This window comes from Hemitrygon akajei, chromosome 4 (genome assembly GCF_048418815.1).
Source record: "Hemitrygon akajei chromosome 4, sHemAka1.3, whole genome shotgun sequence".
Lineage (NCBI taxonomy): Eukaryota > Metazoa > Chordata > Chondrichthyes > Myliobatiformes > Dasyatidae > Hemitrygon > Hemitrygon akajei.
In genome coordinates this window covers 146,948,109-146,969,840 of record NC_133127.1, presented here as the reverse complement: position 1 = coordinate 146,969,840, position 21,732 = coordinate 146,948,109, and the positions used below count along the sequence as shown (strand labels likewise).

Genomic DNA, 21,732 nt, shown 5'->3' with positions numbered 1-21,732 from the left:
TTGCAATGGAGGCTCTTTCATATGAACCTGGATAGACACAGTTGTGATGGGCGGGAATATTGCTTCCCAGTCCTTCAGGTTCCAGTTGCAATGTGAACAAAATAGATCCCAGCAAAATAATGCTATTGTTTTTTTAAATTTAATCACAATATCTTGGAATGCAACCAGAAAACATTGGTACATGTTTTTGTTGCACTTAAGTAATTTCAAAAAATGCAACAAAATTCCTTTAGAAATTAATTTTACAAGAATGAATTCTCCAAGGTGTTTAGGAAGAGAACCCTTTTGAGTTATTCTACATTGTCACTGTGACATCAGGGGTTTGCTCTCTAGATTCTGGTTTCCTCCCACAACCCAAACATGTGTTGATAAGTTAATTGGCTATTGCATATTGCCCCTGGTGTAGATGGTTGGCAAGAGCATCCAGGGTGAGCTGGTGAGCAGGCAAGACAGAAGAGGTTATTGGGAAATGAATGGGGGGATGTGACTGGTGAAAATGCCCTAAGATCAAACCTAGTCTCGATGGGACAAATAACTTCCTATTGTAAGATAATGAGAAATGCAAGGTTTGAAATACTTTGGCCTTGTATTCTGCAGTTGTTCTTATAGTACAGAGGTGGAGACTATTGGACTTCAGGAGAAACAGCATATAGCTATATAGATTTTCTTACTGGTGGTTACGTTAAACACTTGCTGGAGTTACAGTGGAATGCCAGAAAAGACACCAGAAAATTCTGAAACCTTTAGGTAAAATGGCAAAATGTTTCAATTTCTACAAGATGAGTTATATTCTTACGCTTTGGAAGAAAAACACAATCACAATGTAATAAACTGTCTTCAGAGTACAACAATTAGAAAGTATTTTCCTCCAGCTGAGACAGAGCATCACTGAGAAATCCCAGGAGAGCACACGACCTACCATTCTGTGGTTTGGTGTGTTGATGCATCAAATTACTGCATTACCAGGCAACTATTAAGAATTACTTTAACAGTAATATGTCTTTATTATGTTCATTTTAATTATATTAAAAGGATTATAATAAACACATTCAGAGGCTTATAACATCTGCTTTTATTTAGTGTACCAGATTATTCCTCTTAAAAATTGTAACAGATAAAGTGATGGAGTGTACAAAGGGAGAAAATCGCATGCCCTTTGATCCTTAAGTTTATATAAATAGAGTAGTTGTAGTCCTTCCAACAAATTCTGTCAGATTTTGTCAGGCCAGGTGCTTAATAATGGCAGCTAAACAGTGGAGAATTCCATGCACCTGCCACAGGAAAAGCCCATGAACGTGTAAGATGGCTCTAAATTTACATGTCTTCAATCTTGTGTGTCTGAAAACTCAACTCAAGAGGATTCCACTTAAGGCCTATAACATCCAACATCCTTCCATGACTCAAGCAAAATTATTGCAGGAGAATGCTAGCAAAACACAAGATTGTATCCTTCCTTTGTTTAAAAATTGATCTTTCTAGTGAAGCCACACAAAGATTTTCCTTGTGAACTGCTAACTTCAAAGTTAATTGACTTTTAACAATAAGTCATAAACAACAATAGCAATAATGATGGTGTTAATGAGAATAATTTGTTCTTTAGAATGTGTAGAAATGATTCAAAATATTTCTCAAAGCCTGACTCAAATGAAAGGCTTATAAGGCATTTATGTTTCTACATTAATGAAATATTAGTGAAGCAGATTGAACAGGACTGCAGTTGCCTTTTGATGAAGAGTCTTGGTCCAAAAACAACAGCTGTTTATTCCCCTCTATTGTTATAAAATTATTGCTTATTTATTAGGAAATAAAGAGCAAAATGTGTAGGAGTAACAGTATCAAAAGCATTGTCCTCTTATCTTTTGTAAAACTGACCTTCTAGCATCTAGATGCACGGAAAAAATACAACGATCGAAACATTCCTTCTCCAGCCAATACGTTGTTGCAATTTTTAGAAGGAATCAATGCTGACTCAGAGAATAAACTGAATTTCATCTGTGTATAGGGTATTCCTGTTGTAATGGTGACCCATTGGCAGATATTGAATCCATTGTATCTTTGCTGGCTCCTGACAAAGCATTCCATCAGTCCTGTTCCTGTTCTCCATATTTCACTTCAGTTGATAAAATCCCCCCCTCTCTTTCATGCCCAAAAATTCTCCCTCTTGATGTTTTTGCCGCTAAACAAAGCTCATTAACCTTCAAACACACCTTTCGGACATGGGAGAATCTTTAGCACACAGGGAGAAACCATGGTGTCCCAGGGAAAATGTGTAAACTCCACAAAGATAGCATCTATGGTGAATACTGAATATGGGTTGCTGAAGTTGTGAGATGATACTGTCATCTATTGCACCAGCATTACCAACATTGTTCCACTAGATGAAGGGAAGTTTACTGGTTAATGATCTTGGGTGATGCCTTTACCATTGTTGAAGAGATGGTAGTATTTGTAAACTATGAATTCTGGGAATGAAACTTGGTGGACCTGTAACTGTGTGAAGATGTGGTGGACCATTATACTGTATGTGAAGTCACAAAGCTGTTTGACAGGGTGGGTAAGCTGTGATAGTGTTCAGTATTGGGTTGTGTCTGAAGTCAGTAGTGTAGTAAGGAAAGGAGGTTTGATATTGACCACATGTATGAGGTCGTTATATGTAGGACATTAGTGCTTCACTCCCTTTACTGTTGCCTTCTCCCTTCGCCACTGTATACTTTTGAAGCTTTTTTCCTGACACCCATAAAGTGGATAAAGAATTTGTCCCACCTCATTTACCAAGACAAATCTGAGTAAGATTTAGGAACGCTGTCTTGGTGCTCCCATATGCTCTGGCATGTATTCGTGCTAGTTGCCGAGCTCTGTAAAATGACTTCTTCCCATGATTTCCATTTACAAAATATTCTTGTGATGTTAACCAGCACTGGCAAGTTTGAACTGGTAGTAGCCACCCTCAAAATTATGTCCTTTGGAGCCATCTAGGAGAATAAGCAGCATAGTTAACTTTGATAGGTTGTTACGATCATGGTAACACAGCCGTTGTATAGGCTGTGTGGGTATCTATACTCTGTCCGATGGATCTAAATCCATATTGTAATCCCAGCACTGGTTTTTTCAGAGTCTTTCAATTTAGTTTTGAAACTTCATCTTCACAATGGGAGTGTGAGATTGATGAATTTATCTATATATTCAATAAGTTCATAATAGGTGTGAAAAGTACAATTGCATCCCTTATGATAGATGGAATGATGATTAAGTACATATTTGAATAGCACTATCTCATGGTCAGGAATTGGATGCAGATTAAACGTCACCATGGGATCTCTGACATTTTGCAATAAAGCTCAAGAGATGCTGCACAAAGGGCTGATTGTATTGTTAAATAGACTAAACAATTATGCAGTTGGCTGGAAATGTATCAATCACAAGTCATAATGCCAGCTGTACAGTTTACAGGGGTGACAGTGTTCAGAATTTAAAGAAAACAAAAATGAAGACCAAAACAGAGTTAAAGGATTAATTTAAGACAAAGGAGCATCTTTTGATGCTCCTCCTGATAAGAAGAGCTCCTTCCTAAGCAAAGAAGCATTGATAAGCTTTCATACACTTCCCAGAATATATCATTGCCTCAGAGATTATCACTTCATCTGCAATTTTTCTACAAAGCAATTTAGCCCAAACATAAAGTAATATAACAAATCCCTGCTGTGAGTCTGCAACTCATGAATTACAATGGTATATAGTATGCTCAATGGCGCCATTTTGTCCCACTGCAATTTGCTCAAGATTTTCACGTGCACTTTATTGAAGCATGTGTCTACCTCAGTAAATCTGGCAATCTCTGAATTAGAATGCAGTAACTATAAGTAATTTCAGGACTCTTATTCCAGTTGAATCTAATGTGAATTCAGAAATTTCACACCAGCTGTCCTTGAAGGGGATGGTATCAATAACTGTAACCAATGGTCCATGTCACTGCAGAGCTCAGGATGAATTGGTCAGAAGAACAATGGTATAGATATCAGAGAAGGCATGTTGGATTTCAAGATCTGCATGAAGGGATGAACAACCAGAAAGAGTTTCTGCACACCTGGAAGCTCTTTTGGACAGAAATAAAGCATGGGAGACCATGGGCAGGAAGTGCCAAGGAGGAAGGTTAATGCTCCCCAGTAACATAGGTGCGGTCAACATCAGGGAAAGCAGCAACAAATCCCATCCATGAGCAAATGCAGGACCACTCTATGGCCGGCAGCTGCCTTTTTCTCTGCAAGTGAACAACCATCCACCAGCTTGATTGCAGCTGCTAAAAGAGCATTGTTATTGTAAAACAGTGTCTCTTTCAGTACATTATAGATGATACCACAGGCAATTTGCTAATTAATAGATAAGAATGTCAGAATAATGTGCACAGAAGAAAATATTCAGACAGTTCTCAAATTTAGAGGCTTATCATCATACAAGCTAAAATTCCCCCAAACCCAATGCCTATTAATCCATTATTCATCATTACTGTAAAGGATAATCCATTGTCGTCTCCACTACCCTCCGCAATTAAATCATTTCTATCGTGCAGGAGTCCCTTGATTATGTCCCCAACTCCTGTCAACAACAATATTTCAACTATGCCATCCACAATTTCACCTTTTGCTAAGAACCCTTTCATTCAGATATGACAATTATTTTTAATGTCTACTTTTCAGAAGAATATTTAAAAGAAAAAGGCTGGCTTTTGTTATTCAATTCATAATTGATTACAGCTGCAGTCATTACTAAATTTTATAGCTGAATGGTTGTTCACTGACATTTTGGGCATCAACACAAGATTCCCATGATACATCACTTCCACGGTTCCGATCCTGTAAGATTAGATCTGTATAATGCAAGTACAGTCAAAATACTATTGTCTAAGTACATGGAAAGCACCTGGTCAAAATTAAGTAAAATTATACTGTATATGGCTTTGAAAATAATAAACAGTGGATAAACCTGGGAGGAGGATAATTGCATTTTGATTACTGCATCATTAATCAATAATGGTTCCTGATTATTTTAGTGTGGCAATGTATAATCATTGCATTTTAATTATCACTTGCATTTTATTTAAAAACTCCCACTATGTAATGTTCTCAAATTTACAATGAAGAAAGATTTTCATTCCTTTTTAATAAATGTGCACTACGATTAAATAAATGCTTAACATTTTTTACTGTGGTTATTCCAATTAATCCAGTAGATTTCACTTTCATCATACCATAAAGTAAACTAACATAAAACCAAGTCAAAGAAAGCAATGAGAAAATAAGTTTGAAATGGAAAGCTGCAGAAATGAAATGTTTGGCAGAAGCCAAGCTCAATTCCTGCCAGGGAAAGTAAGTTCTACTAATACTAAACTTCCAGTGAACACAGTACATCTGGAATGTCCTTGGAGAGACTTGATTTTTTTCTGTTTGCCACCATTTGTCATCCCCTGTTTCCAGGCATCAACAATTTTCAGCATACAGATCAATATTCTTTTAGCTCAGACCGAATCTAAAGAGAGTTTCCCCGTGTTTCACCTTGGCTTACACCTGAAGACAGGCTTGCCCTTTTCTACAATAATTTTGCCAGCATGTGACAGCAATTTTTCATCCTTTGGTCAAAATTGGTGACAAAAGAGGGAATTATGGTTGCTGACATATCAAGTGATAGATTTGACACATGGCATGCTGAGCTGGGAGTATTCACGTGCCAAAGTAGAAAGACAGATAAGCAGCCTAATAGCTCTCCTGACATAGCCGTTTTTTTCAAACAAAGTAACCTATGCTGAGTAGTTTTTTTCTGGAACTTTCTCAGAGAAACAGGGGAAAAATGCCTCATAGGCCAAAATGAATATTTACCCCAGCTCTGAATGAGTAATTTAATTCTCCTTCTGTTAGTGTGGCACAATAGTCAATGAAGCTGGTTAGGAGGTATTAATAAATAAAATCATCAAGAGAGAAACAGATGGGACTTAGAGATGTAACGGACAATTCTGAACTACATCAACATATGGCTTCGATGGCTGAAATAAAACCAGCATCATATTTTTCAAACAGTTCTTAATATGATCAGCAAGAGTTCGATCTTTTCCATTAAGTATCTGTTGTGCAATGGCACAAAGAATCTTTTTATCACCATGGTTAAAGTAAATTAATTCTTACAAAAGGCAGTGTCAGGTTGGAGATACAGGGCTTGTTAGTTTCTTTCACACTGGTACTGGGGCAGAAACAGCAGTCTGTGTACCACAGGGCATAGCTCCAGGCCAAGGCTCAAGTTACATCTTTACACACAAAAGCTTCTTTCAGAATCTAAACTAACAAAACAAGGAAGATTTTTTTTTAAATTCCTGCATGGTTTCCTTCATAGCATGTGCTCCTAATATGTTGCTTGAATTCCCAATTTCTGGCACAGTAGCTTTAATTGAAAAGCTCATTTTAAAAATGGTCATTTGTTATGAAAGTTCTAAAGCATTTTTAAATTGAATCACTTTTATATAGAGAGGCAGAACGATTGCAAGTCTAAATTACAGAATGACACAAACAGGGCTTTTCTGCCACTTTGAATTTGAAATGTTATAAAATATATTTCAGATTCCAGATAAAAAAAAAGTGAGACTGTCAGCTACGTTTCAATGACAGCGATCGCTAAAGCAGACAATGCTTCAAACCGAAGTGTTATGATTGATGAATTCATCTCTGAACAAGTTGAAAGCAAGTTCCATTTTACACCAGAGTGTGATACCATAAGCTTTGGATTTTATAATATAACATCATGAGAAAATGTATAAATTAGATTATTTACCACAAGCTCTTTTAAGTACAGTAAAGGGATAATTTCAAATTAACAATTATGGTTAATTGAGATGTAAATGAGAAGTAATTAGTTGCAGTCAATTTGAATAACTGATGAAATAGCATACCCCTTTAAGTGCAGCACCCCAAGCTCCTCTCTGTGTCTTTTGAACTGAATGGATATTTCATACATATTTCGTATACAAGTTCACAGATCAGCCTTTGGGGAAGGGGGAACCATTAGGCCATTAAAGCCTTCACCAGATTATATGTCAGCATTTGTCACCTCATTCTCTGAGAATGTTTGATACTACTTGCTGATTTATTATGTTAGTGGCTGTCTATTTTGTATCAGCAATAATAGAATCAGTACATTTTTTAAAACTCCTTGGCAGACAATTTTATTTCAGAGTTGGGGGTGGGGAGATGACCCTGAGGTTACACCATCATATAGCTTTAATAACTACTATGGAGTGGAAGTAATTATTGGTTTTAACTGTTAGTTTGCTGGGAGGTCCAGAGAAAATTACAAGTTGGCCCAGGATATGAAGTTGAGTTTAGCAAAATATAATGAAGATGACTCAATAAGATGACAGTGAAACAACAACACATTCAGCTTCTATGACATGCTCCGAAAATAAATGCAAAATGCTCAAGGTAAATAAAAGAAAATATTTTGGCCTTACCCTGAGGCCCTATGGGGCCTAACTTGACACAATAAATGCAATTTTTTTCTATTTTCATTTATTGGGTAAACAGTTTTTGTGTGACTCTTGCTCTTCAGTACATTGGAGAGCACAGTGGGATGTGTGTCATGTTTAAGCTTGTAGAGCAGGTAGGCTCTGAAAAAATCATTTGATAGCAACTAAATTGTGGTTCAGAAATCTACCAAAAACCATGTGTTTACTGACTTGGGAATGCTGATTTTTAGCAGGAGTTAGAGCATCCAATCATCCGCTTTCCAACTCAAGATATGTTATCTAGAGGGACCCTGAATGCTTTGAGGATTGTTGGTGACTGGGTTGGAAATTGGTAGCTTTGAGAAACCTGCACAGTGAATAATAATTTTATTGAAGGTAAAACAGGAGCTCTTTGAAAGTCCACTTGTGCATCATGGAATGAAGAAGAAGAGCAGAAAACCAGCAAAGGCAGCAACAGAAGCATGCTGCCCAAAAGACACGTTAATACTGGGGCACAACTTTCCATTTCCTGACAGACAATGCCTTATGGGGTTTTTCTGTGGGGTCATGCCAGAGGATATGTAGAACTGCCCACTGCAGCAGATTCAGGGTTTGCCCACTCTGCTCTGACTTAATATTATTACACTTAGCTTCTTCCAAACAGAACAAGCAGCGATCAACAACTTTTCCAAGTTTACAGCACACTAGTACTTAGAAAGAAGTTCCATATAAAATGTTTCTCCCAATACATGCCTTACACTTTCCTTAGTCAATACTTTGAGTCTGTGGATGATTTGTTTCAGTTGTATGGATTCTGAGGCAGCAGGTGAGACCAGAGTGGGACCTCCAGATTCTGCCACAGATGGAGCACATGGAGCTCGACAGAGCAGGCAAGTATGGAGTTTGGGAGGATATATGCTCCTGCTAATTTGTCGGGGTTCTGCACAGTCCAAGGAGGATCAGGGATCCTGATGCCCCTCTCCCATTTTGATCAGTTACATGGAATAGTACAGTGTAGTTAATACATGCCCTTTGGCCTATGATGTTGTGCCAACTTTTTAACCTACTCTCAGATCAATCTAAACCTTCACTCCTTTATAGTCCTCCATTTTCCTATCATTCATGTGCCTATCTAGCAGTTTCTTAACTGTTCCTAATGTATCTGCCTCTACCACCGCTCTGTCGCTCTGTGAAGTGCATTCCACTCACAAACATGATGTAAAACATTACCTCTCACACGTCCCACACTTTCCTCCAATCACCTTAAAATTATGGGCCCTCGTTAAAGGTTTGAAATTCCCATGAACTGATGAGTGTCTTATATTTTCCCCCCAATGTTGCTCCTATTCATATCAAGGTGAAATCTGTTAATATGAGAACATATACAACAGGAATGAAGGCTCGTTTTTATATTGCTATATTTCTACACTATTATTGGTTGGTGCGACTGTAACGAAACCCAATTTCCCTCGGGATCAATAAAGTATGTCTGTCTGTCTGTCTGTTGTAACCCTTTTAAGATTGGCCTGCCGATCAATAAAATCATGGCAGATTGGAATTAGCTCTCTGACCCTCAGTTACTATTCGCCTCGTTACTTATCATAAATTCACCTACCACTTCCATAAGAAGTCCAAAGACTGTGATTTTACTTTCCTTTGAGAAAAAGAATTCCAAACATTCAGAGGGTAAAATATTTTTGCTCGGTTCTCTCTTAAAGAGCCAACCCTTATTTCCATAGTGACTCTAGATCTCCCACAATAGAAGATACTAGATTCCTTAAGAATCAATGTGTTTCAATCAACTTCTTCTCACTCTTTAACTCTAACTTTTCTTCATGAAACAGTCCACCAGTGAAGTATTAGGCTAGTAAACTTTCTCAGAGCTGCTTCCAATATACTACCATCTTTCCTTAAATGAGGAGATTTGTGAGAGATGGATCTAGACTCAACAGTCACCTGCAGCACACAGGAAGAATGTTCTCTACCAGTATTAGCTGGTTTTCTGCAGCCCTTTCAGAGAAAGTTTGTCTTGAGCAATTGCTTCAGACAGAGAGGTCACTAGAATCTATGAAGTCAATGGTCAAGTGGTGGAAATGAGATTAGTATAGATGGAAAGTTGGTGGCCACAATGCATATGGTGTACTGAAGGGCTGGTTTCTGAGGTTTGTAATTCATCAAATCATTTGGCTGGCTTCATTAACCTGCTAGTAGAACTGTGCGGCAGCTTGAAATTTCCTGACATTTTGACCAAGTGCATTAAATGGGCAATGCATTTTACCCAACACATCTCCAGCAGACAGCACACAAATAGCATTGAAGATGTAGCAGGTTCCTCTCTGTACAATGGGAAGAAAAATACTACAAATAATCCAGACTTCATCCAGAATTACAAGGCATTTCACACATCTCTCTGCAAATGTGTTTTTACTCAAACCCAGAAAATATTTTTTGGGAAGCTTATACAATTTTTTTTCTGCAAGATTCAGTTTTCCTTGTTGTATTTATGCTACCATGCCAAATGAGTAGGTATATATTGGAGAACAACAGCAATTCCCCAAAAAACAGAAACAGAACTTCAGTCCAAGAAAGAGAGCAGACCATTCCATGATGTGAACTACTTTGGAGTTTTTAGGTGTGATCTTGCAGTGGTTGATTAGATGGGATTGTTTTCAGGGAAAGGAGCATCAGCCATGTGGGAAGTCTTTAAAAGTGTGATGTGAAGAGTTCAGAGCATGCATGCTTCTGTTCAGTTAAGGGCAAGGCTGGCAGTATTAGAGAACCATGGTTGACAAAAGATGTTGATGTTCTGGTTAGAAAAAAGGGAGGCATACACTGTGCAAAACCAATTGGGAAATAGCAAATCTTCTAACAATTTCAACATGTGTAGGAGTACACTTAAGAGAGAGGTTAGGAGGGCATAAAGAGGATATGAGAAGGATCTGGCAGGCAAGGTTAAGCAAAATTCCAAGAGATTCCACTGTCATTTAAAGATTAAAAGAGTGGCTAGTGAGAGAGTAGCTCATTGAGGCCATTTTTGTGGATCGAAAAGAAATTGTTGTGATTTTTAATGAATATTTCTCTTCAGATTTTACCTGGAGAGAACAATGGACTATAAAGAAATGGGGGGAAAATGAGTGATGTTGGTTTGGACCTCACATGAATTAGCAGGGAGCAGCTATAAGACCATAAGACAAAGGAGCAGAATTAGGCCATTCAACCATCATGTCTGTTCCACCGTTCTACCATGACTGACTTATTATCTCTCTCAAACCCATTCTCCTGCGTTCTCCCCATAACTTTTGACATCCTGAATAATCGAGAACCTATCAAACTTCACTTTAAATATACCCAATGACTTGGCCTTCACTGCCATATGTGGTACTGAGTTCACAGATTCACACCCTCTGGCTAAAGAAATTCCTCCACATCTCTAAGTTCAATGTACAAAGTAAATGTATTATCAAAGTACATATATGTCACAATATAGAACCCTGTGATTCATTTTTTTCCTGGCATACTCAATAAATCCATAGCAGAATCAATGAAAGATGGCACCAACTTAGATGTTCAACCAATGTGTGAAATACATCAAACTGTGCAAATAGAAAAATAAATAAATAATAATAATCTATAAATAATCAGTAAATATTGAGAATATGTGTTGAAGTGTCATTGAAAGTGGGTCCATAGGTTGTGTGAATATTAAATGATGCGGCAAGTGAAGTTGAGTGAAGATATCCCCTTTGGTTTAAGAGCCCAATACCTGCTCCTGAACTTGGTGATGCGAGTCCTGAGGCACCTGTACTTTCTTCCTGATGGCAGCAGGATTTCCCTCAATTCTGAGGCTGTGCCCATTGCTTTTCCACTGTAGGAAACATTCTCTCCACATCCACTCTATCCAGGCCTTTCAATATTTGATAGGTTTCAATGAGATACCCCTCTTTCTTAGAAAGTTCAGCAAGTACAGGCCCAGAGCCATCAAGTACTCCTCATATATTAAGTCTTTCATTCTCAAAATCATTCTCATAAACCTCCTCTGTTCCCTCTCCAATGCCAGCACATTCTTTCTTGCATAAGGGGCCAAAACTGCTCATAATACTCAAGTGCGGTCTGACCAATGTCTTATAAAGCTTTAGCATTACATCTTACTTTTGTATTCCAGTCATCTTGAAATGAATGCTAACATTGCATTTACTTTTTTTTTATCAGTGACTTAACCTGCAAATTAACCTTTAAAGGAATCCTGCATGAGGACTCCCAAGTCCCTTTGCTTCCCTTGTCAGCCATGGTTGCATCCTGCCTTTAGGATACTTCTTTGGGATGTGTTACAATACACTTTCAAGGTTTGAACGCTCCAACTCTCTGGAATCTAGATAGCTGGCACAGTCACTTTAAAGATTCAGAACAGTCCCGTTAATTGACAATCATACCTTGGGCACCAAGCATTGAACACTTAAGGAGCCCTTGAACTGAGGTTTGGTGTTCAATCATAAGCGACTTCATGATTTTGTCTAGTGTTTGTTTTGTGCTCAGAGTCTCAATCCAGTTTGAAACAGAGTTGGATACTCCAGCATTTGGTTCCAAGGTAGTCTGGTCAAGATAGTCTGAGCCAGTTTGGACCCAACGGGGTTTCTGAGTTTTTCGTCTCCCACGACCAGCCACAGTGAAGGTATTTCCTGACAAAGCCTGGAAATACACGACCTCCAGTTAGCCATTGGTTAACTTTTGCAAGGAGGAGACCAAAGTCACCTGGGAGAACTAGTCGGTCTTGCTCCAGAGCAATTACATCTATCAACCCCAGAGAGATTTGACAGTGATCCGGACTCTTGCCTTGGCTTCCTCATCCAGTGCTCATTAGTCTTTGAGCTCCAGCCATCCCAGGGAGGTGGGAGGGAGAATGTTTAGCCGCAGACTACACAATCGAATTTTGGACCCTGGCCCAGTAAAGTGGTTGGAATGGGGAGCCCTTGGCAACACTATACCGCCATGGACTCTGAGGTAAACTGAAGGATGCCCTAGTCTTGGGAGAGCCAGCAGAGAACATAAAGGCTCTCAACGACTGGTCCATCTATTTCAATGATCGTAAGTGGGACTACATCATGAGGTTGAAGAGTCCTAGCCCAAGCCTGGCCTCAATGCATTGTTGATCCACTCCCCAACCTCAGACCATGACCATTGGACCATTGCCTGCTCAAGTTCCAGTTGAACCTATGCACATTGGTTGCTCTAGACTCTCTGCCAATGAGAGGTCCTGGCACTGGAGTCAGGGTTGCTGCTTTTACTGCGGGGAAGCAGGTCACCTGCAGGCCAAATGTCCAATGTTGCAGTCACCTAGGGAACCGCTAAGACTGTCCAATGTCAGGACAGTCTTAGTCAGAGATTGGCAACTAGCATCCAGTGTGAAGCAAGTCCAAAGATTCCTGGGATTTGCCAACTTTTATCAGAAGTTTATCAGAAAATTCAGCTCAGTGGTGGCTCTGCTGACGGCACTAACTAAGAGATCAGCAGGCCCTTTTGTTTGGGCTACTGAGGTAGAGGCTACTTTCACAGAGCTCAAATAGTGGTTCACGACAGCTCCCATTTTGGTCGCACCTAACCTGGACATTTCCTTTATTGTGGAAGTTGGCATTTCGGCTGTTGAAGTGGGTGTAGTGTTTCCTCAACAGACACCTTCAGACAATAAACTGGACCTGTGCGTGTTCCTTTCCAGGTCAAAGATCTCATCTTTGCAAGATGCTGCAAGGAGAGATGGGCTAGAGCAAGGGAGATTTTGTTAGCTTCTACCAGGAAGGCTGAAATAAAGGCTAACCACAAGAGAAGACAGGAACCCGTTTTGCAGCCTGGACAACAGGTCTGGCTGTTGACTCAGGATTTGCCTCGCCGAATGGAGTCCAGGAAATTGGCACCCAAGTTCATTGGACCCTTCAGGATTCTCAGGAAAGTAAACTGAGTGCCCTACACCTTGAAACCCCCCAAGACATTCACGATCAATCCCACTTTCCATGTTTCCAAGTTAAAGCCTATGAACACTAGCCATTGCTATTCTGACATCATCTCTGCTAGTGACCCCTTCTAATCAACTTTGGCCAGCTTCTCTCTTCATGGTATTGGAGGACTTAAAGTGAATTAAAATGGATAAATCTCCAAGCCCTGACTTGCTGCATTTTTGGACCCTGTGGAAAGCTAGGAAATAAATTATGGAGGTCCTTGCAGATACATTTGCTTCATCTCTGGGCACAGGAAAGGTTCTGGAGGATTGAAGAGAAAATAATATGGTGCTATTGTTTAAAAAAGGTTGCAAAAACAAGCCAAAAAAGGCAGGCCAGTGAGCCTGACAGCACCCTCTGGCTAAAGAAATTTCTCCACATCTCTGTTTTAAATGAAGCCCCTCTATGCTGTGCCCTCTTGTCCTAGACTCCCCCACCGTGGGAAATATTTTTTTCCACATCTGCTCTATCTAGGTCTTTCAACATTCGAAAGGTTTCAATGAGATTCCCCCTCATCCTTCTAAATTTCTGAGAGTACAGACCCAGAGCTATCAAATGTTCTTTGTATGATAACCCTTTCATTCCTGGAATCATCCTTGTGAACCTCCTCTGGACCCTCTCCAAGGACAGCACATCTTTTCTTAGATGAGTTGTCCAAAACTGTTCACTATACTCAAGGTGAGGCCTAACCAGTGCTTTATAAAGCCTCAGCATCACATCCCACTCTTGTATTCTAGACCTCTTGAAATGAATACTAATATTGCATTTGCCTTCCTCACCACCAACTCTTCTTGCAAGTTAACCTTTAGGGTGTTGTGCACAAGTACTACCAAGTCCCTTTGCACCTCATATTTTTGGATTTTCTCCCAGTTTATAAAATAGTCTGCACATTTATTTCTATTTCCAAAGTGCATGACCATACATTTTCCAACATTGTATTTCATTTGCCACCCCCTTGCCCATTATCCTAATCTGTCTAAGTTCTTCTGCAGCCTACTTGTTTCCTCAAAACTATCTAACCCTCCACCAACTTCATATCATCTACAAACTTGGCAACAAAACTATCTATTCTATCATCCAAATCATTGATATACAGCATAACAAGAAGTGATCCCAACATTGACCCTTACGGAACATCACTACTCACTGGCAGCCAACCAGACAAGGATCCTTTTATTCTCATTTCCTACCTCCTACCAATCAGCCAATCCTCTAACCAGGCCAATAATACTCCTATAATACAACTAGCTCTTAACTTGGTAAGCAGCCTGATGTGTAGCACCTTGTCAAAGACCTTCTGAAAGTCCAGATATACAACATCCGCTGCATCCCCTTCATCTATCCTACTTGTAATCTCCTCAAATAATTCCAACAGTTTTGTCAGGCAAGATTTTCCCTTAAGGAAACTATGCTGACTTTGTCATATCTTATCCTGTGACTCCAAGTACTCCATAACTTCATCCTCAACAATTGATTCCAACATCTTCCCAACCACTGAGGTCAGGCTAACTGGTCTATAACTTCCTTTCTGCTGCCTTCCTCCTTTCTCTAAGAGTGGAATGACATTTGCAATTTCCCAGTCCTCTGCAACCACGCCAGAGTCCAATGACTTTTGAAAGTTCATTGTTAATGCCTCCACAATCTCTACCGCTACCTCTTTCAGAACCCTAAGGTGCATGCAGTTCATCTGGTCCGGGTGACTTATGTAGCCTTAGGTCTTTCAGCTTTTTGAGCACCTCCTCCCTTGTAATAGTAACCTCTCTTCCCTCACACCCTTCCACTTCTGTCACACTTCTAATGTCTTCCACAGTGATGACTGATGCAAAATACTCATTTTGTTCATCTACCATCTCTTTGTTCCCCATTATTATTTCTCCAGCCTCATTTTCTAGTGGTCCTATATTCACTCTCATCTCTCTTTTACTTTTTAGATACTTGAAAAAGCTTTTACTATCCACTTTGATATTTTTCGCTAACTTTGCTTTCATATTTCAACTTTTCCCTCCTAATGATTCTTTTAGTTGCTTTCTGTAGGGTTTCAAAAGCTTCCCAATCTTGTCTTACTACTTATTTATGCTTTGTTGTATGACCACTCTTTTGCTTTTACATTAGCTTTGACTTCCCTTGTCAGCCACGATTGTACTATTTTGCCATTTGAGGATTTCATCATTTTTGTAATTGTTCTATCCTGCACCTTCCTCATTTTTTCATGGAAACTCACAACATTGCTACTCTGCTTTCATATCTGCCAGCAGCTCCTTCCAGTTTACTTTGGCCAACTACTCTCTCATACCACTGAAATTTCCCTTACTCCACTGAAATATTGCTATCAGACTTTACTTTCACTCTATCAAATTTCAAGTTGAAATCAACCATATTGTGGTCACTGTCTCCTAAGTGTTCTTTTACCTTCAGCTCCCTAATCACCTCCGGTTAATTACATAACACCCAATCCAGTACAACTGATTCCCTAGTATGCTCAATGACAAACTGTTCTAAAAAGCTATCTCATAGGCATTCAACAAACTCACTCTCTTGAGATCCATTTCCATCCTGATTTCCCCAATAAACCTGCACATAGAAATCTCCCTTGACTATCATAACATTGCCCTTTTGACATGCTTTTACTATTTCCTGTTGTAATCTGTGGTCCACATCCCAGCTACTGTTGGGAGATCTGTATATTACTGCCATCAGGGTCCTTTCACCCTTGCGGTTTCTTAACTCAACCCATAAGGATTCAATATCTTCCACTGATATGATGCCATTCTTTGCCAACAGAGCCACACTGCCTACCTTCCTATCCCTCCAATACATCGTGTAACTTTGGACATTTAGCTCCCAACTACAACCATTCTTCATCCTGGCTTGATGATGCTAAGATGTTTCCATGGCTATGAGGTCTTTCGGTCACGATCTTAAAATACTGAAGGGCTCTTTAGGACACTAATTAAGAGAAATTTCATCACTGAATGATGAATCTTTGGAATTTTATACTCTTGAGGGCTGTGGTGTCTTGGTCAATGACTATGTTTGAAGAGACATCAATAGATTTCTGGATATGAAAAGAATCGGGGTAGATACAGCATGGACAGGTATTTAATGTTTAGTCCATATTAGTGTTGAAAGGTAAAGCAGTCTTGAGAGACCTTTTGGTTTAACCTGCTCATATTCCTTATGTTCTCATAAAAACAGAGTGAAAATAAGAGTAAAGGAAAAGGAGGAAAGGACATAATGTGAAGAGCTCTCTAGATATGATGGAAAAGACCATATCTAGATCATATAATGTAAAAGACCAGTTATTGGGCAATGGACTCAAATGAGGAGCTTATGCAGTATTAACATGGCTCAGAGATTGAAGGAATCCTTGCTGACATGCAGAACCATCTGTGCAACAGTCAGGCTTTGATTTTGCAGTGTTAATTGCTTTTCATGTCCTTCGAGTGCCCAGAAATGGCATCTCCATCAAATCTTCCTTTTTCCCCTTGAAACTGGAAAATTATATTCAGAATTCAGAATTCAAAATCAGGTTTATTATCACTGGAATGTGACGTGAAATTTGTTAACTTGCCACAGCAGAACAATGCAATACATAATATAGAAGAAAAAAACACAAAATAAAATAATAATAATAAAAATTATAATAAATAAATAAATTACAGCATACGTATATTGAATAGATTAAAAATTGTTGAAAAAACAGAAATACTACATAGTAATGAAGTGAGGTAGTGTCCAAGGGTTCAATGCCCATTTAGGAATCGGATGGCAGAGGGGAAGAAGCTGTTCTTGAATCGCCGAATGTGTACCTTCAGGTTTCTGTACCTCCTACCTGATTGCAACAGCAAGAAAAGGGCATGGTCTGGGTGCTGGACGCTACCTTTCTGAGATATTGCTCTTTGAAGATGGCCTGGGTACTTTGTAGGCTAGTACCCAGGATGGAGCCAACTAAATTTACAATCTTCTGCAGCTTCTTTTGGTCCTGTGCAGTAGCCACCACCACCCCTTCCCATACCAGACAGTGATGCAGACTGTCAGAATGCACTCCACGCTACATCTATAGAAGTTTTAAAGTGTATTTGTTGACTTACCAAATCTCTTCAAACTCCTAATGAAGTATAGATACTGTCTTGCTTTCTTTATAACTACATTGATATGTTGGGACCAGGTTAGATCCTCAGAGATCTTAACACCCAGGAACTTGAAACTGATCACTCTCTGCACTTCTGATCTCTCGATGAGGATTGGTATGTGTTCCTTCATCTTACCCTTCCAGAAGTTCACAATTAGCTCTTTTGTCTTACTGACATTAAGTGCCAGGTTGTTGCTGCAACACCACTCCACTAGTTAACAAATCTCACTCCTGTACGCTCTCTCGTCACCAGCTGAAGTTCTACCAACAATGGTTGTGTTGTTAGCAAATTTATAGATGGTATTTGAGCTATGTGCAGCCACACAGTCATGTGTATACAGAGAGTAGAGCAGTGGGCTAAGCACACACCCCTGAGGTGCGCCTGTGTTGATCATCAGCGAGGAGGAGATGTTATCACCAATCCGCACAGATTGTGGTCTTCTGGTTAGGAGGATCCAATTGCAGAGGGAGGTGCAGAGGCCCAGGTTCTGCAACTTCTCAATCAGGATTGTGGGAATGATAGTATTAAATGCTGAGTTATAATCAATGAACAGCATCCTGACATGGGTGTTTGTGTTGTCAAGGTGGTCTAAAGCCCAGTGGTGAGCCATTGAGATTGTACCTGCCATTGACCTATTGTGATGATAGGCAAATTACAATAGTCCAGGTCCTTGCTGAGGCAGGAGTTCAGTCCAGTCATGACCAATCTCTCAAAGCACTTCATCACTGTAGATGTGAGTGCTGCTGGGCGATAGTCATTAAGGCAGCTCACGTTATTCTTCTTAGGCACTGGTATAATTGTTGCCTTTTTGAAGCAAGTGGGAACTTCCACCCATAGCAGGAGAGGTGAAAATGTCCTTGAAAACTCCCGCCAGTTGGTTGGCACAGGTTTTCAGAGCCTTACCAGGTACTCCATCAGGATCTCCTGCCTTGCAAGGGTTCACTCTCTTTAAAGGCAGCCTAACATCGGCCTATGAGACAGAGATCACAGGGTCATCAGGTGCAACAGGGATCTTCACAGCTGTAGTTGTGTTCTCCCTCTCAAAGTGGACATAGAAGGTGTTGTGTTCATCTGGTAGTGAAGCATCGCTGCCATTCATGCTATTGGGTTTTGCTTTGTAGAAAGTAATGTCTTGCAAACCTTGCCAGAGTTGCCATGCTTCCAATGTTGCCTCCAACCTCGTTCAAATTGCCTCTACGCTGTTGAAATAGCCCTCTGCAAATCATACCTAAATTTCCGGTACCGGCCTGAGTTGCCAGACTTGAATGACAGAGATCTAGTCTACAGCAGACGACATACCTCCTGGTTCATCCACGGCTTTTGGTTTGGGAATGTACAGTAAGCCTTTGTAGGCACACACTCATCCACACAGGTTTTAATGAAGTCGGTAACAACTGTAGCATACTCATCAAGGTTTGAAGATGAATCGCTGAATACAGTCCAGTCCACCAATTCGAAGCAGTCTTGTAGGCACTCTTGAGCTTCCCTTGTCCATACCTTCTTGGTCCTCACTACTGGTGCTGCAGTCTTCAGTCTCTGCCTATGCTCAGGGAGTAGAAGTACAGCCAGGTGATCAGACTTCCCAAAGTGAGTCATCAAGTTTCCAAACAGCCTCATCTTAAGAAGCCATCATTGACTCCAAATGTACCTGTATTTTACTTGTGATTCTAGACTGACATCTACATCATTTATTATTATATTGAAATTTGTCCTCTACTGTGCCTATTGTCTTGTTTATTTATTTATTTATTATTGTACTGCCTTGCACTGTGTCTGTAGTCTGGTGTAGTTTTTGTGTTGTTTTACGTAGTTTAGTGTAGCCTTGAGTTGTCTCACATAGTTTAGTGTAGTTTTATGTTGTTTCATGTAGCACCAGGGTCCTAGAGGAACGTTGTTTAATTTTTACTGTGTACTGTACCAGCAGTTTATGGTCGAAATGACAATAAAAAGCGACTTGATTTGATTTAAGAACAGGTCAGAATTTTAGTATCCTACAGAAAGTAACTCGCTTATTAATACCAAAAAAACCTCACCATCTAGAAGGCAATGCCAAGTATGAATACAGCTCGGTCAACATTTAACTCCACATCACTGATGGCAAATGAACTTATTTAATTACCACTCCACCCCTCACCCTAAACAGGTAATGCTTCTGCCACCCAGCTCTCTGTGACTGCAGTGTATACAGTCTGGCAGAAAGCACCACAGTAGTTTACCAAAATTTCTCTTGCAGCCTGTGGAAATCCATTGATCATACCCCATTGGGAGGACAACCATATTGTAGCACCAACTCCTCCAAGTTTGCCACCAAAGTGCAAATTACCTGGCCTTGGAAATATATCTAAATGCCTCCATTGTTGCTGCATCAAAATCCTGCAGTTCCCTACAATAACAACAAAACTTTACCACCAGCACTGCAGCAGCTTATGAGGGTGTCAAGGACAATTGGCAGCCATCATTCAGTGCTGTCCAACACAATCAATTCCAAGCTGGTGAGCTGCTACAAGCATTGATTATGTACCACTTATTCCTGCAAGGCAGAGGGAAGTAAATTGGTGTTTGCTGTGACTGAATAGGTGGCAGTACAATTAACTCTGAGATGTGAATGTGAGGCTTGGAATAGATGCATATGAATGTTAAGTAGGAAGTAAAATAGGTTGCTGTCAGGTAAGTTATTAGAGCTTATTACTTAAGCATGTGATTCCATTTGTGTAGTTGTAAAATTGGGAATTAATGGTGACCATGCATCTACAGGCAAGACAAAAAAAATTGTTCCACTGTATGCATGCCCTCAGTTCCGTGTTCCCGGTATTGGCCAGGAGTGTGACTCTTTATTCTTCTAATCTTCTGCTGAGCATTGCAGATATATGGACTTTTGCCTGCAAAAGAACTCCCTTCACCCTTCTATATCATTCGCCAAATCTGGGAAAAGAATATTCCAGGGCACATCGTTATGGCATTGTTGCAACCATCATAAAGAAAGGAGATAAGTTTGATTGTGGTATTTACAGAAGGACATCCCAGTGCTACCCAGCATCAGGAAGGTCGTTTCCAGCATCCTCTCACTAGTGAAAGAGCTGCTCCCCAAATAAGTTTGGATTCTGTTTATGCAGAGACCCACCAAACACGATCTTTACCTGGCAGTAACTCCTATATAAAAAAACACATGGTCTTCTTTTGATGTCATCAAAGCCTTTAATTTCATCATTTTGCAGTGCTTGTGCAACACCTTCCTTAAATTTTTCTTCTGCCTTAAACTTGCTTTTTGACAGCTTGCAAGCTTGAAGCTCATCAATCAGCCTCGAACAGAGCCTTTCTCAGTGAAAATCAGTATCATACAAGGCAGTGTCTTTGTCCCAATAATTTCTCAATTTTTCTTTCTATCTCTCTTCCACAACAAGCTTTCTGTGGGAGTGGAGGTAATACTTAGAACAAATGAAAAGCAGGTCAACCTCCAGAACCAACTAACCCCAACCTCACACAGCTGTGTATGGATAATCTTAACTTTGAGCATTCTCAGAGGCCCAGCTCCAAGTCCAAAATGACATGTTCACAGAAACATACAGAAGATGGACCTTGTAATGAATATCCAGAAGAAAAAGACCCTGGATATTGTGGACCACTTGTATCTCAGGAGCTACCCTTCATCAAAGGCAGGCATGGGTGATGTTCAATGTATCAGTGGAGCCTTTGGTTAAAAATGCGTTTGAAGATGAAGACCTGACACAAAAACTCATAGTTTACTAGGCAGCAGAACTCCATTGTTTCCTACAAATTACTGTGAATGCCACTAGTACTGAATGCAAAAACCTCAAAATTTACCAAAAGGACCAGCATAACAACATCTCCCAGGTCAACTATCCCAGTATTGAAATCTTAGTTACACTGAGTCATCCAGATTGGGCAGGTCATGTCACTTGCATGTCGAACACTAGATTCCCAAAACAGAAGTTCCAGTCTGAGCTTTGTCATGGAAATAAATTACCAAACAGGCAGGTAAAAAGTTTCAAGCAATGCATCATCCACAAACTAGTGAACATCTAATCAGTCAGTTACCATCTACCCCATTGGTGAAAGAATCTGCCGTTTCTACATTGGCCTCAATAGTGTCTTCTGAACTCAAACAAGC

General features: G+C 39.9%; 1 protein-coding gene across 2 annotated transcripts in view; it reads right to left on the bottom strand.

The window, feature by feature from the left end:
• LOC140726749 (PC3-like endoprotease variant B) overlaps positions 1 to 21,732 on the bottom strand; it is a 753,656-nt gene that overhangs the window by 403,420 nt on the left and 328,504 nt on the right. The gene's annotated exons all lie outside the window — the stretch shown is intronic.